Here is a 12,780-nt window from a genome sequence, read left to right on the forward strand (position 1 = left end):
GCTTCGATGCCTAAATTAGAATTGGAGAAGTAAAGTATAAGATCTCGGGTCTACCTCTAGGGTTCAGTCCATCTCCCTTTTATAGCAGTCCCATATGAATCCTAGTAAATCTCAATCTTTAGACCGTTACGGGCGTAACTGCGAAACGGTCGTAATTGCGAAACGGGGGGGTGCTGCGAAACGGTCTGGTGGGCCGTTATAGTTCTCGGCTGGGGGCTGACAACTACTCGACATCGAGGAGGTCTTGGTGTCGAGGCGCCTGGTCGGCACCGAGGCCTCCTCGGCATCGAGGCGCTTGGTTAGCTGAGGTCGACCCAGGTTGGCTCGAGTCGATGTTTTTCGGTGCTTACTTGGCCCGTGCGCTTCTTCCCCGATCTGATCTTTGCTTTTGCAGCTTAGTCGACTCCACTGTGATCATCCTATAACAGTAGCCCTCACTCTCAAAGTAGAAGCCAAAAGCATGTCAAGACTTTTATATTGACAGTACTTGGTTGTTCGATGGATAACAATTTTTTGGGGAGTACCCCTTTGTCGTCGTTTTCGTTTGTCGAGAACAATTTTCAAATTGTTTATTTCTTGATGAAGCTTTAAATTAAGTCTCTTGGGCACTACTATCCGCCTTAATCTAGCCTAATTCCTTGGAGTCTTTTTCCCGAAGGAGAATAAGAGTCGCTAGTCTTTTACGCCGGTCATGAGGGCTAAAAGTGATACTGCATCTGTAAGGCCTTAGACCTGCAGCTTTTCCTCATTGAATCGAGCCACGTAGTCTTCAAGGCTCTTTGTCGACCTTTGCTTTATAGAGAGGAGGTACGCCATAGGTTTGCTCCTATTTCGTCTTCTAACAAACTGGGTGACAGATGCTCTCTCCGATTCTTTGAAGCTCGAGATCAATTTTCTTTTCAACTGTCGAAACCAGATATGAGCTGAGCTGATCAAGGTGAGAGAGAACACTCTGCATCTAATAGCCTCAGTTATGCTCTGCTTGCTGACCTAGCTGACTAAAAACATTGGTCCTAGGCCTGTTGTTTCCTTCTATCTTCAGCTTGCTCTGAGCGTTAGTGGTCAACTCTTCAACTTCTTTGACTTCCGGGTTTTTGCCTTTTCGGAGATTTAGAACGAGCGGGGGTGGTCTTACTTCCTATTGCTCAAGTCATTGAAGTAGCAGGGACATGTTTTGACGCACTCCCTCGACCTTTTCTTCCAGGGCGGGCATCTTGCATTGATCTAGAATCTATCGGCCCATCTCTCCTCGCCTGCCCGGTAATTTGTTGTTTCATCTCATCGTCAATTCTTTCAGTCGAAGGCGCACCCTGTTTTGCTTTCCTTCTCGGGTGGCATTCCTCGTCAGATTGCCGTGGACTCCTCCCAGAATTCATGTTGATGATTTTCTTCTCCTTTGGATTCTGTCTCACCCAGACTACCTTGGATCCGAGCAGTGCTCGGCCAATCTGATCGTTCTGACTTTAATCTTAGTCGTTTCCCATGGACGGAGCCTATTGTTGATGTAGAAATTTGGCCTTTTAGGATCTTTCCAAATTCGCACCAATCTTCTATAATTAAGGGATCGATGTAACGTGCAAAACAGAGTAACCCTTGGACCGATGTGTCTTTTGCCACACGGGCTCCGATGCCTAAATCAGAATCAGAGAAGTAAAGTATAAGATCTCGGGTATTCAGAGCCTACCTTTAGGGTTCAGTCCATCTCCCTTTTATAGCTGTCCTACATGAATCCTAGTAAATCTCAATCTTCAGACCCATTACGGGCGTAACTGTGAAACGGTAGTAACTGCGAAACGAGGGGTATTGCGAAACGGTCGGGTGGGCCGTTATAGTTCTCGATCGGGGGCCGAGAACTACTCGGCGCCGAGGAGGTCTCAGCGTCGAGGTGCCTGTCCGATGCTGAGGCCTTCTCGGGGTCGAGGCGCTTGGTCGGCTGAGGTCGACCCGAGTGACCCGGGTCGACGTTTTTCAACGCTTACTTGGCCCGTGCGCTTCTTCCCCGGTCTGATCTTTGCTTTTGCGACTTAGTCGACTCCATTGTGATCATCCTATAACAAGTGTCATGCAAATAACATCTCCAACATATAATTTAAATCATCATAAATCTTAATACACCTCCAATAGAACTTAGCAGCTACAAACTGCTTCATCCTCTCCTACCAAAATTCAACAATATTCACAAGGTTATATATACCATATCGAAATACCTATAAAACATATATATCAAAAGATTTTCAGCAACATAAATAGTAGAATAATAAAACTTTCAACAATCCACTATATAAATTGAGTCATCCAATACCAGTTCTTTCCTGAGTTGCAACACACAAATATGACCACCATAACACCAATAAAATCCAATAATACTAATAAGTTCACACACATGACACCTCCCAAAAAATTATCACAAATCCCATTTTACCTCCAATAGAATTTAGCAGACCACAACACATAAAAAATTTAACAACATTCACAACATCAACACATAACTTTCATAAACATAATCTGCTTCATTTAAAAACTAAAATGTATCAAATAAGAAAAATGTTAATTAAGTAGCTAAGTAATACAACCAATGTATAAATGGTTTTTTTTTTTACCTATTAAAAACAAAGTAATAAAACTATATTTACTACTTCTACCAAAACTAAAGAGTAGTTCGCAACAAATCTAGCCTATTCATACTACCCCATGAAATTCGGCTTGAGTATATGAGTTTTTTATTTAATTGAACTAAATGTAAAAAAGAATGATAAATAATATAAATATCAAAAATATAATTGCCTTGCAATGTGCATGGGAGACATACAATATTAGTTATTGGAGTGTCTAGATTATTCTTTATTGTCAGATGTTTCTCATTACCTAGTATCTACCATTCTACAAATCTCAATTGTCATGGACACTAACATATATAAAAAATGATAAATTTTAGAACCTTTTAAAAAATAGTATCATAATTTGATATAGCATTTTGTGGGATTTTTTTTAATAATATGAATTTTAAAAATATTTTCCAAAATATGTCTCATCTCAAACTAATTACAGGAATAATGCTTTGAAATTTATAGGTCGTCTCTTGAAGAGATGACCTATGAACTGGCATAAGTTGGTCGTCTCTTCAAGAGACGACCAACTAACGTGGCGCTGGACGCCACGTTAATTTTCTTTTTTAAATTAATCATGGTCGTCTCTTGAAGAGACGACCCTGTTGTTTTTGCTTTTTTGTTTTTTTGATAACCTAACATGTCGTCTCTAAGAGACGACATGTGAGGTTTTATTTTTTTTAATATCTACTTCGGTCGTCTCTTCAAGAGACGACCAACATGTTTTTTTTTTTGCTTTCTTAATTGCTATATTTAATTTCTATATTTATTTATATTTAAAAGTTTGTTAATACCATACTGCAATTAGAAAATGATATTTTTAATTTATCAAATTAGAGAATTATAATTAATTTAACAATACTATCATTCGAGATATGAAAAAAATATTAATTAATATGTATAATTACAGTTTAATAACCATAATCAAGCATTATAGTCTATCAATCAATCTAATGTGTCCCACATGAGGGAGGTCGTCGATGACGATGCGGCTGTCGACAACGAGCTCTCGGCACCTCTGGTGTCTGTTCATCCTCATTAGGGTTGATGTATTGTTCATACTCTCCACGCCCACGTCCATGACCGTCATAACCATACTGTACTGGTGTGTGAATCTGGCTCGAACCAGGAGTCGGTATCATAACCATAGGTGTGGATGGGCCGGCATCATCTTGTGTCTGTGTGAAAGGTGTAGCATCATCGAAATTATGATACATAACTTCAGGTTTAGGAATGTCAGGTTCATCTGGAGCATCCTGCTCTATTTGACGACGTCCTCTACGCCTGGGACCGTGAGTAGGTGTAGGTACTCGATACAACTGATGAAGCATTTGAAGATATCTCCCACCAGTGGTATACAAGCTATTAATATCTTCGGACGATGGGAGGATACTAATTTGTTAAAAACATGCCGCCTCCATAGAAAATGAATTAAAATAAATAGATATTTAAATTGAAATAGTTTGTAAAGCCAAATTGGAAAACATACCGTGGCACCAAAACGCTGCTTTTGTTCCATAGGGAGGCGTCGTTGAGAAGAGAGAAAAACTCTATTCAAGGGATCTGCACCGAGATCGAGTTAGAGTTTGTTTCCTACTTCAATTCTATTTTTTCTTCATTGAATCCTTCGAGTCCTGATATTGAGTGTTGTTTGAATTTTATCTCCCGTAAAGTGACCAAGGAGATGAATGATTTTTTTATGAATGATTTTTTTATGGCTCCCTTTCGCAAAAAGGAGGTGGAAGTGGCGGTAAAGGAAATGTTTCCTACCAAGGCCCCAAGCCCTGATGGTTTTCCTGCCTTATTCTATCAGAAGTACTGGGGCATCGTGGGTCCCAAGACTGTAGAGAGCTGCTTAAATGTTCTTAAAAGGAAGGAGAGTGTAGCGGTTTGGAATGAGACCAACATCGTGTTAATCCCAAAGGTCACTAAAGCACGGTTTGTCACGGACTTTCGCCCGATTAGTCTTTGCAACGTGTCCTACAAGATTGTAATTAAAACTATTGCTAACCAACTCAAGGGGGTTCTTAAGGAGGTGGTGTCCCAAAACCAACCTGCTTTTGTTACAGGGAGAGCTATTAGTAATAATATCATTATTGGGCACGAATGTCTCCAAGCCATGATGCAGTTGAAAAACGGCAAAGAAGGGGTAGCGGCTATCAAACTGGACATGAGCAAAGCCTACGATCGTGTGGAATGGTGTTTTCTGCAGCAGATCATGTTAAAGATGGGTTTTGATGCAAACCGGGTAAGCCTTATCATGCATTGCATCTCATCTGTGAGTTTTTCTATCCTGATTAATGGGAGGCCAGAGGAAAGATCGCCCCAAGTAGGGGCCTTCGGCAAGGAGACCCTCCCTCCCATACTTGTTTATTTTGTGTGCTGAAGGTCTCTCCTCTATGCTCCAAGAGGCTGAGGCAAAGGGACTGATTACCGGTCTTTCCATTGCGGAGGGAAGCCCTAAAATAACCCATCTATTTTTTGCGGATGATAGTTTGCTGTTGCTAAGAGCAGATCTGAGGGACTGTTTTTTTCTGGCTAAGATTTTGAAGGACTACGAGAAGGCTTATGGGCAGTGTATCAATCTGGACAAATCTATGGTCTGTTTCTTTCCGAATATTATCAGAGACCGTAGGATGTATCTCCAATCCATCCTGAAGGTTCGGTTGGTTGACTCTTTAGGAACCTATTTGGGTCTCCCCTCGACGGTGATGAGAAGTAAGTCTAACGACTTCCGTTTTGTGAAAGACAGGATTTGGAAGGTGATGCAGGGGTGGAAGTGGCAGTTCTTCTCTACAGCGGGGAAGGAGACTCTTATCAAAAGTGTGGGGCAATCCATCCCCACTTATACTATGAGCATTTTCAGATTGCCCAAAAGTTTCTGCTATGAAATTTCGTCCTTTTTCGCGAGATTTTGGTGGGGCTCTATAGATTCTCACAAGAGGATGCATCGGATTAGTTGGGAAAGGATGTGCCTGCCTAAGGAGTTGGGTGTCCTCAACTTCAGGGATCTAGAAGGTTTTAATAAGGCGTTGTTGGCCAAGCAGGTTTGGAGGCTGATCTGTGACCCGAATCTTCTCGTTCACACGGTATTGGCTGGAAAGTATTTTCCAAACTCTAATATCATGTCTGCTGAGGGTGATAAGAATGGATCTTACTTCTGGAAAAGTTTGATGTGGGGGCGCGATCTGCCAAAGGAGGGGCTGAGATTCTGGGTGAGAGATGGATGCACGATAAGGGCCTTTAAGGGTAAGTGTGCCCCTAGAGAATCATATTTCAAGCTCCTTACTACGTCAGAAGAGAATGTGGAATTGATGGTAAGTGAGCTGATCAATGGGAGTGGAGAATGGGATGTGCCGAAGCTAAATTCTATGCTGATGAAGGAAGATGTTGATCTGATTAGAAAAATTCCTCTTAGCAGATATAACAGGAGGGATGGCTGGTTGTGACATTTTGATAAGAGGGGTAATTATAGTGTGAAAAGCGGATATAAACTTTTTATGACCAAGAATTTCTGTTTGCAAGGCCCTAGCGACCCTTCAAGAAGGAAACAAATGTGGAAGTGTCTTTGGAACTTAAAAATACCCCCCAAAATTAAGATTTTCATGTGGAGGGCTTTGAGCGATATCCTCCCTACAAACAGTTGCTTAAGGCGGAGGGGAATAGATTTGGTACCTTTTTATTTGGTGTGCAGGACGAAGGAGGAGACATTAGTCCACGCCCTAATGGATTGCCCAAGAGGGGGATAAATATGGTAAGCTTGTGCGCCGGGTGTGGTTAATAGGGTCCGAGGGTGCCGGTATATGTTGAGTCGGTGGGAGTGTATGTCTGAGTTGCTGTCGGCGCCAGAGAGAGAGGTAGCAGCTGTGGTGTTGTAGGCTTTATGGAACGACCGCAATAGTCTCTGCCATGGCAAGCAAATCCCTGAAATTTCAACAAAGGTGGATTGGATTCTCAATTATGTCAAAAAATTCAGGGAAGCTGTAATGCCTCCGAAGAGTCGACAGATTAGAGAGGCTGTGGTTTTGGGAGACTTTGGGGAAGTAGGAGAAGCGGGGTACCTGTTGAGGACGAGGTTGTTGTGAACTGTGACGCGTCCTGCCTGGTGAACACGAATCGAACTAGAATTCGAGTTTCCATCAGGACGGGATCTTACTTTTGGAAGTATGCAATGACAAATTTCTATGAGATTGGTTTCCCTCCCCTGCATGCAGAGGTGATTGCGATTAGAGATGGGATCCGGCTGGCCCATCGTCTGGAGCTGGAAAAATTTGTGATAGAGTCAGATTGTGCTGAAGCAATTAACCTCCTAAATGGTGGGGAGACTAATAAATCTGATATGGGTTCCTGGCTTTTGGAAATTGATGAGGTAAGGAAGAGGTTGAAATTCGTTTCCTTCAAGCATGTGCTCAGGCGGAGGAATGTGGTCGCTAGAATGGCGGTTTCCACTAGAACTTCTATTCTCTAAAATATGAATTTCCCTTTATGGCTTAGGTGCTTAATGGCTGACTCTCAGCCGTCTGATGTAGCCCCTGTGGCAGGTTGTCCGAATTAATAAATTGTGTTTTCTTAGCTCGAAAAAAAAATAGGGAAAGGAAGTTAATTACACAATAGTAACCATTGCTCACCTTGCTATCATATAGCAGCAACAGAAGTCCTAGGTTCTCAATCTCAAAATGTCCAATAATTTTCAAAGGTTGCCACTGGGGGCTCCATTAGATTTTGGGAGGACGTGGGTGGACAACTAATGAAAGTGGAGATTAAAAATTGCTGAAAAATGTAAGTGACTGCTGGAATAAAAATTTCGAATTCTAGAATTGATAACAAGTGAAGATTTTCACTTATTATTTAGAAAAAAAAGTAATGATAATAAATAAATGACTAAAGATATCCACAAGTCATGGTTATTGCAATCAAACCATCTAGAGCCCACGAGAGCAGCATCTTCTCGCTATGGAATTGCGACTTTCTTTCCAAGAGGAGAAAAATTGAGTCGCCACCAGTCGTGACTGACCACCCAAAATGCATGAATAAGTTGATTTGCACAAACAAATTTAGGTTCGGGGTTTTTTGTGTTTGGGGAAGTTATTAGCACCCCACAACACTCATTCAATGAACCATAATTTATCTTTCATACCATTTTCAAGAAAATGTCTTTAAATTAAAAAAAAATTATTTTTATTTTTAAATGTGCAACATTTTATTGATCATTATTCCTAAGATAAATGATTATGAGTGACCTAAAGCTATTAAGAAAAAATTTATTTATTTCAATTTAAATTGACCTCCCAACATAAATTCACCACCTCAAGAATATTAGGGAATCGACCTTTCGAATTCTCTAATTTTCGTCATATGAATTTAAAAACATATATTTAAAATAAAAAAATATTTGATTTTTTTTTAGAAATATATCGAATGCATTTAAAAAATGTAAGTGAGGAATGTTTTTTTTATGGCAAAATTTCCTTATAAAAGATGATTTTACTATAAAAAAAATTATTTTAAAGAAAAAAGATTTTTATTTGTTTCAAAATGATCTTTAAAACAATTTTTGCATGAGTAATTATTTTTTAGCAAAAATAACGAGATATAAACGAAATATTTATTTATTTTTTATAAAAAGTATACATCTTCTTTAGGAAAAGATAACAAAAATAAAATCTTGGCCTCCCGAGAAACTGATATTTACCCTCAAGAATCCAAAAACATTGGCCTCCCGAATATTTCAAGGTTTCATCGTTGGGACTTTCCTTTACAAAGTAAATGTATTTGTTTTTTTTTTTTTTAACTTAGCTTAATGAACAAATGGTAGAGAAGAGATTAAAAGAAAAAAACCTAAACATCATGTGACTAACACGAGCTAGCATAAACTTTGATACAAATATCGTTAACCAATATACATGAAATGGTCAATATATGCATATATGTCTATTCCATACCATAACAATAAATAACGATCTTAAAATAAATCTCATATTTTTCACTAGTAACCTTCAACAAAGACTTAAATATGAATAAACGAAGAACGCAAGCCGAATCTTTATATCAATGCAAACATGGTTAAAATATGAATATAGAAAGAAGCACAAACTAAGTTACTCTTGTTTAGAAAGAAAACATCGTTTGAAAATAATGCATGAAGATAATAAAACTAAACTACCTTTTAGATAAATCCAAAAAAATTTCAAACTTCTCAAGTAATTTTTCCCTTCTTGTGTATGTATATACAAATATATATATATATACAAAGTTAGTGGATGGAGATGTAGGATCTACCTCACAAAGTGAGGAGTGTATAGTTGGACTTACCATATAGATGATGATGTGGAGAAGTGAAAAAGAAAAAAAAAAGGGGTTGTTGGGATTTTGCAATTTGTAGGGAAGAGGAAAAAACGTAGAGCAAAACCAAAACATTCCCAGCCTATATGACTACTCTGAAACACTCACGCACTTGGCATTGAGACCCAATTTAGTTAACAAAAAAATCAAATAATTAAACCTAATCAAAGAAATATATGTTTTATTTTTAAAATCCTAAAAATCTTAGGGAAAAAAAAAGAAATATGACTACTAAAAGCCTCATTATTTTTGTTAAGTCAAATCAAAAAGCTTTCCTAGTAAAAAAATTCATTTACCTCCCAAATCTCGACTAAATGGGAAGAAATATGACTCATTAAAGTTTAATTTTTTTACTACTTTTGTTAAATCAAATACAAATATTTTCCAACCACAAAAAATATATTTTTTTTTATCTTCCTCAAAAGATTTTATGTTTAGAAAATGAGGGAATAAAAATATTTTTATTTTCTATTTTTTATAAAACATCAAAAAGAAAATATTTGTCATAAATAAAAATAAAAGTTTAGAGAGGTTAAAAACTAAAACAAAATACAAATAAATACAAATAAATACTAATACAAATACAAATAAAAAGAAATAATGAAATTGGATGTCGGACAAATTTAGGGGTCTACAGTTTGCCCCTCTTTGTACATCCTTATAGAATTAAAAGGTGGACAAAGGTGTAGAATTAAATTTGTTCGATATTCTAGTTTGATAGATGGGAGAGGAAAGAACGGTCAGGGGTTAACGCTAAACCGTAATTTAAAGACAGACAAGGATAAACGCTAAACTATCTGATGTGGGACGGTCGGGGGTAAACACTAAACTGTAATTTAAAGACAGTCAGGGGTAAACGCTAAACTGTCTAATGTGGGACGATCAGGGGTAAACGTTAAATCGTAATTTAAAGATAGCTAGGGGTAAACGCTAAACTGTTTGATGCGTTCAAACAAGATATATATATATATATATATATATATATATTTTGTGAGAAACTATGTTCGGGACATAAATATATAATTTCAAAACCAAAACTTTTACTTTTACTTTTACTTTTTTTTAATTTATATTTTAAAGAAATCCTGTACCCAGTGCCTTGCAATTTTTTTTAAAATTATTTATAAGACAACCTCAAAACCAACTATGCTTTTCGAGGAACGTTTTCAGCCAATCATGGATGGACAAAATCTTCTTGACGAGAGCCCTATGACCGATATTCTACAACTTGTCCTTATTTGACTAAGAGATATCTAACACGTTGATTTGTAACTTCTGACTTCTCTTAAGGCTCTTGGTGTATCAATGTCCTTTCTTGTGATATCTTTTTTTTTTTGTTTTTTTTGCAATCCTATTCTAACATTCTCAATGTGATGCAAAGTCATGGTGGAACTTGGGATACAGAGACAAGGTGTATAATGAGGAAAGGTTAAATCTGAAAGAGAGAAGAACGACGAAGGAATGGATATATTCGATAGCTAAAAAGAAGGATACTATGAGATGAGAAAAGAAATATAGATATGATTTTATTGATCACGAAAAGATTACAGGTATTTGATAACAAAAGTTGAAAGCAACAAAGATAGTTCTTCTAAGCTTGCCAATGCCGAGTAAAATGTAATAATGTATCCTCTTGCTTCATGCAAAGTATCTCTTAACGTAACCTGAGTTAATCGGTCCTGACAAATCATCTCCGTCCATGGTTGTCAACAGTAAGGTTCCTCCTACAAAGACCTTTTTTACCACAAAAGGGCCTTCGTAGCTCGGAGTCCATTTTCCTCGATGATCCTTTTGAAATGGGAGTATTCTTTTCAAAACTAGATCTCCTTCTTGAAAATGACGATGACGTACTTTCTTTTGATGAGCTCACGTCATTTTCCTTTGATAGGTTTGTCCTCTACATAATAAGGTTAATCTCTTTTCTTCAATGAAGTTCAGTTGCTCATATCTTGTCTGAAGCCATTCAGATTCTTCCAATTTTGCTTCCATCAGAACTCTTAGAGATGGTATATTTCCACCTGGGAGGACAACTTCAATGCCATACACTAAAGAAAATGGGGTTGCCTCAGTCGATGTGCGAATCGTTGTACGATATCCATGTAATGCGAAAGGAAGCATTTCATGTCAATCTTTGTACGTAATTGTCATATTTTCTATGATATTTTTAATGTTTTTATTAGCCGCCTCTACTGCACCATTCATCTTCGGACGATAAGCTATCAAATTTAAATGCTTGATCTGAAATTGCTTGCATATCTCATCTATCATTTTATTGTTTAAATTTCTCGCATTGTCTGTAATTATTCTCTTTGGAAGACCATAACGACAAATCAAATCTTTCTTTATGAACTTAAGGATTACATTCCTTGTGACATTCTGGTATAAAGCTGCTTCAACCCACTTTGTGAAATAGTCGATAGCCACGAGAATAAAGCGATGCCCATTGGTAGCTTTGGGTTCGATTGGACCGATAATATCTATGCCCCACATTGAAAAGGGCCATGGTGCTAACAAAAAGTATAAAAAGGATGCTGGAGCATGAATCTTGCCTGCATATATTTGACACTTATGGCATTCTCTAGCATACTTGATGCAATCTGACTCCATTGTTAGCCAATAGTATCCAGTACGAAGGATTTGTCTAGACATTATATGGCCATTAGCGTGGATACCACAAATACCATCATGGACTTCTTTCATAATGTTGTTTACTTCTTTTGCATCAACACATTTAAGGAGGACCATATCATGATTCCTTTTATATAACACTTCTCCATTTAGAAAGAATTTCATAGCGAGTCTTCTCAAAGTTCGCTTATCATTTTCTGAGACTCCTTCAGGATATTCCCTATTTTGTATGTACTATTTAATGTCGAAATACCATGGTTTTCCATCCACTTCTTCTTCAATATAGAGACAGTATGCGAGAATTTCTCGCTTTTCAATCTTGATTGGTTCTACTTCCTCACTTAGCTCTACAATAAACATGGAGGATAATGTCGCCAGTGCGTCGGCGATTTGATTGTTTTCTCATGGAATATGATCAAAAGCAACGATCAGAAAATTTTGGCATAACTCGAGTATGTACTTCTTGTATGGAATTGACTTATGATCTCGGGATTCCCATTCGTCATTAAGCCGATGTATCACTAATAACGAATCTCCATAGACTTGTAACTTTCTAACATTCATGTCACAAGCCGCTCGAATTCCCATACTGCACGCTTCGTATTCTGTAACATTATTGGTACAATCGAAGTACAATTTGGCGGTTAGTGGAAACAACTTCTTTTCTGGAGAAATTAATACTACCCCAATTCATTTGAAGCTCCGTCAAACAACATAATCCAAAGGTCAGTATCTGAGATCTCTTTTTCCTTGTCCATTGCCATGATATTTTCGTCAGGAAAATCCAAGTTAATTGGCTCATAGTCCTCCAAAGGCGAATCCACTAGGTAATCTGCAAGGCACTTCCTTTAATTGCCTTATTCGTCACATAAATTATATTATATTCTGAAAACAAAACTTACCATCTGGCAATTCTTCTCGACAATGATGGCTTTTCGAATATGTACTTTATTGGGTCCATTTTTGAAATGAGCCATGTCGTATAGTATAGCATGTAGTGTCTGAGTCGATGGCCCGACCAAGCTAATGCACAACACGTCTTTTCGAGTACTGAATATATTGGCCCCACAACTTGTAAATTTTTTACTCAAATAATAAATAGCTCGCTCTTTCTTGCCTGAGATATCATGTTGTCCTAAAACACAACCCATTGACTCGTTTAATACTGTTAGATACAAAATGAGCGGACAACTTGGTGTTGGGG

The sequence above is a fragment of the Momordica charantia genome (assembly GCF_013281855.1).
Source record: "Momordica charantia cultivar OHB3-1 chromosome 3 unlocalized genomic scaffold, Mcharantia_2.0 BLBB01000003.1, whole genome shotgun sequence".
In the NCBI taxonomy this organism is placed as follows: domain Eukaryota; kingdom Viridiplantae; phylum Streptophyta; class Magnoliopsida; order Cucurbitales; family Cucurbitaceae; genus Momordica; species Momordica charantia.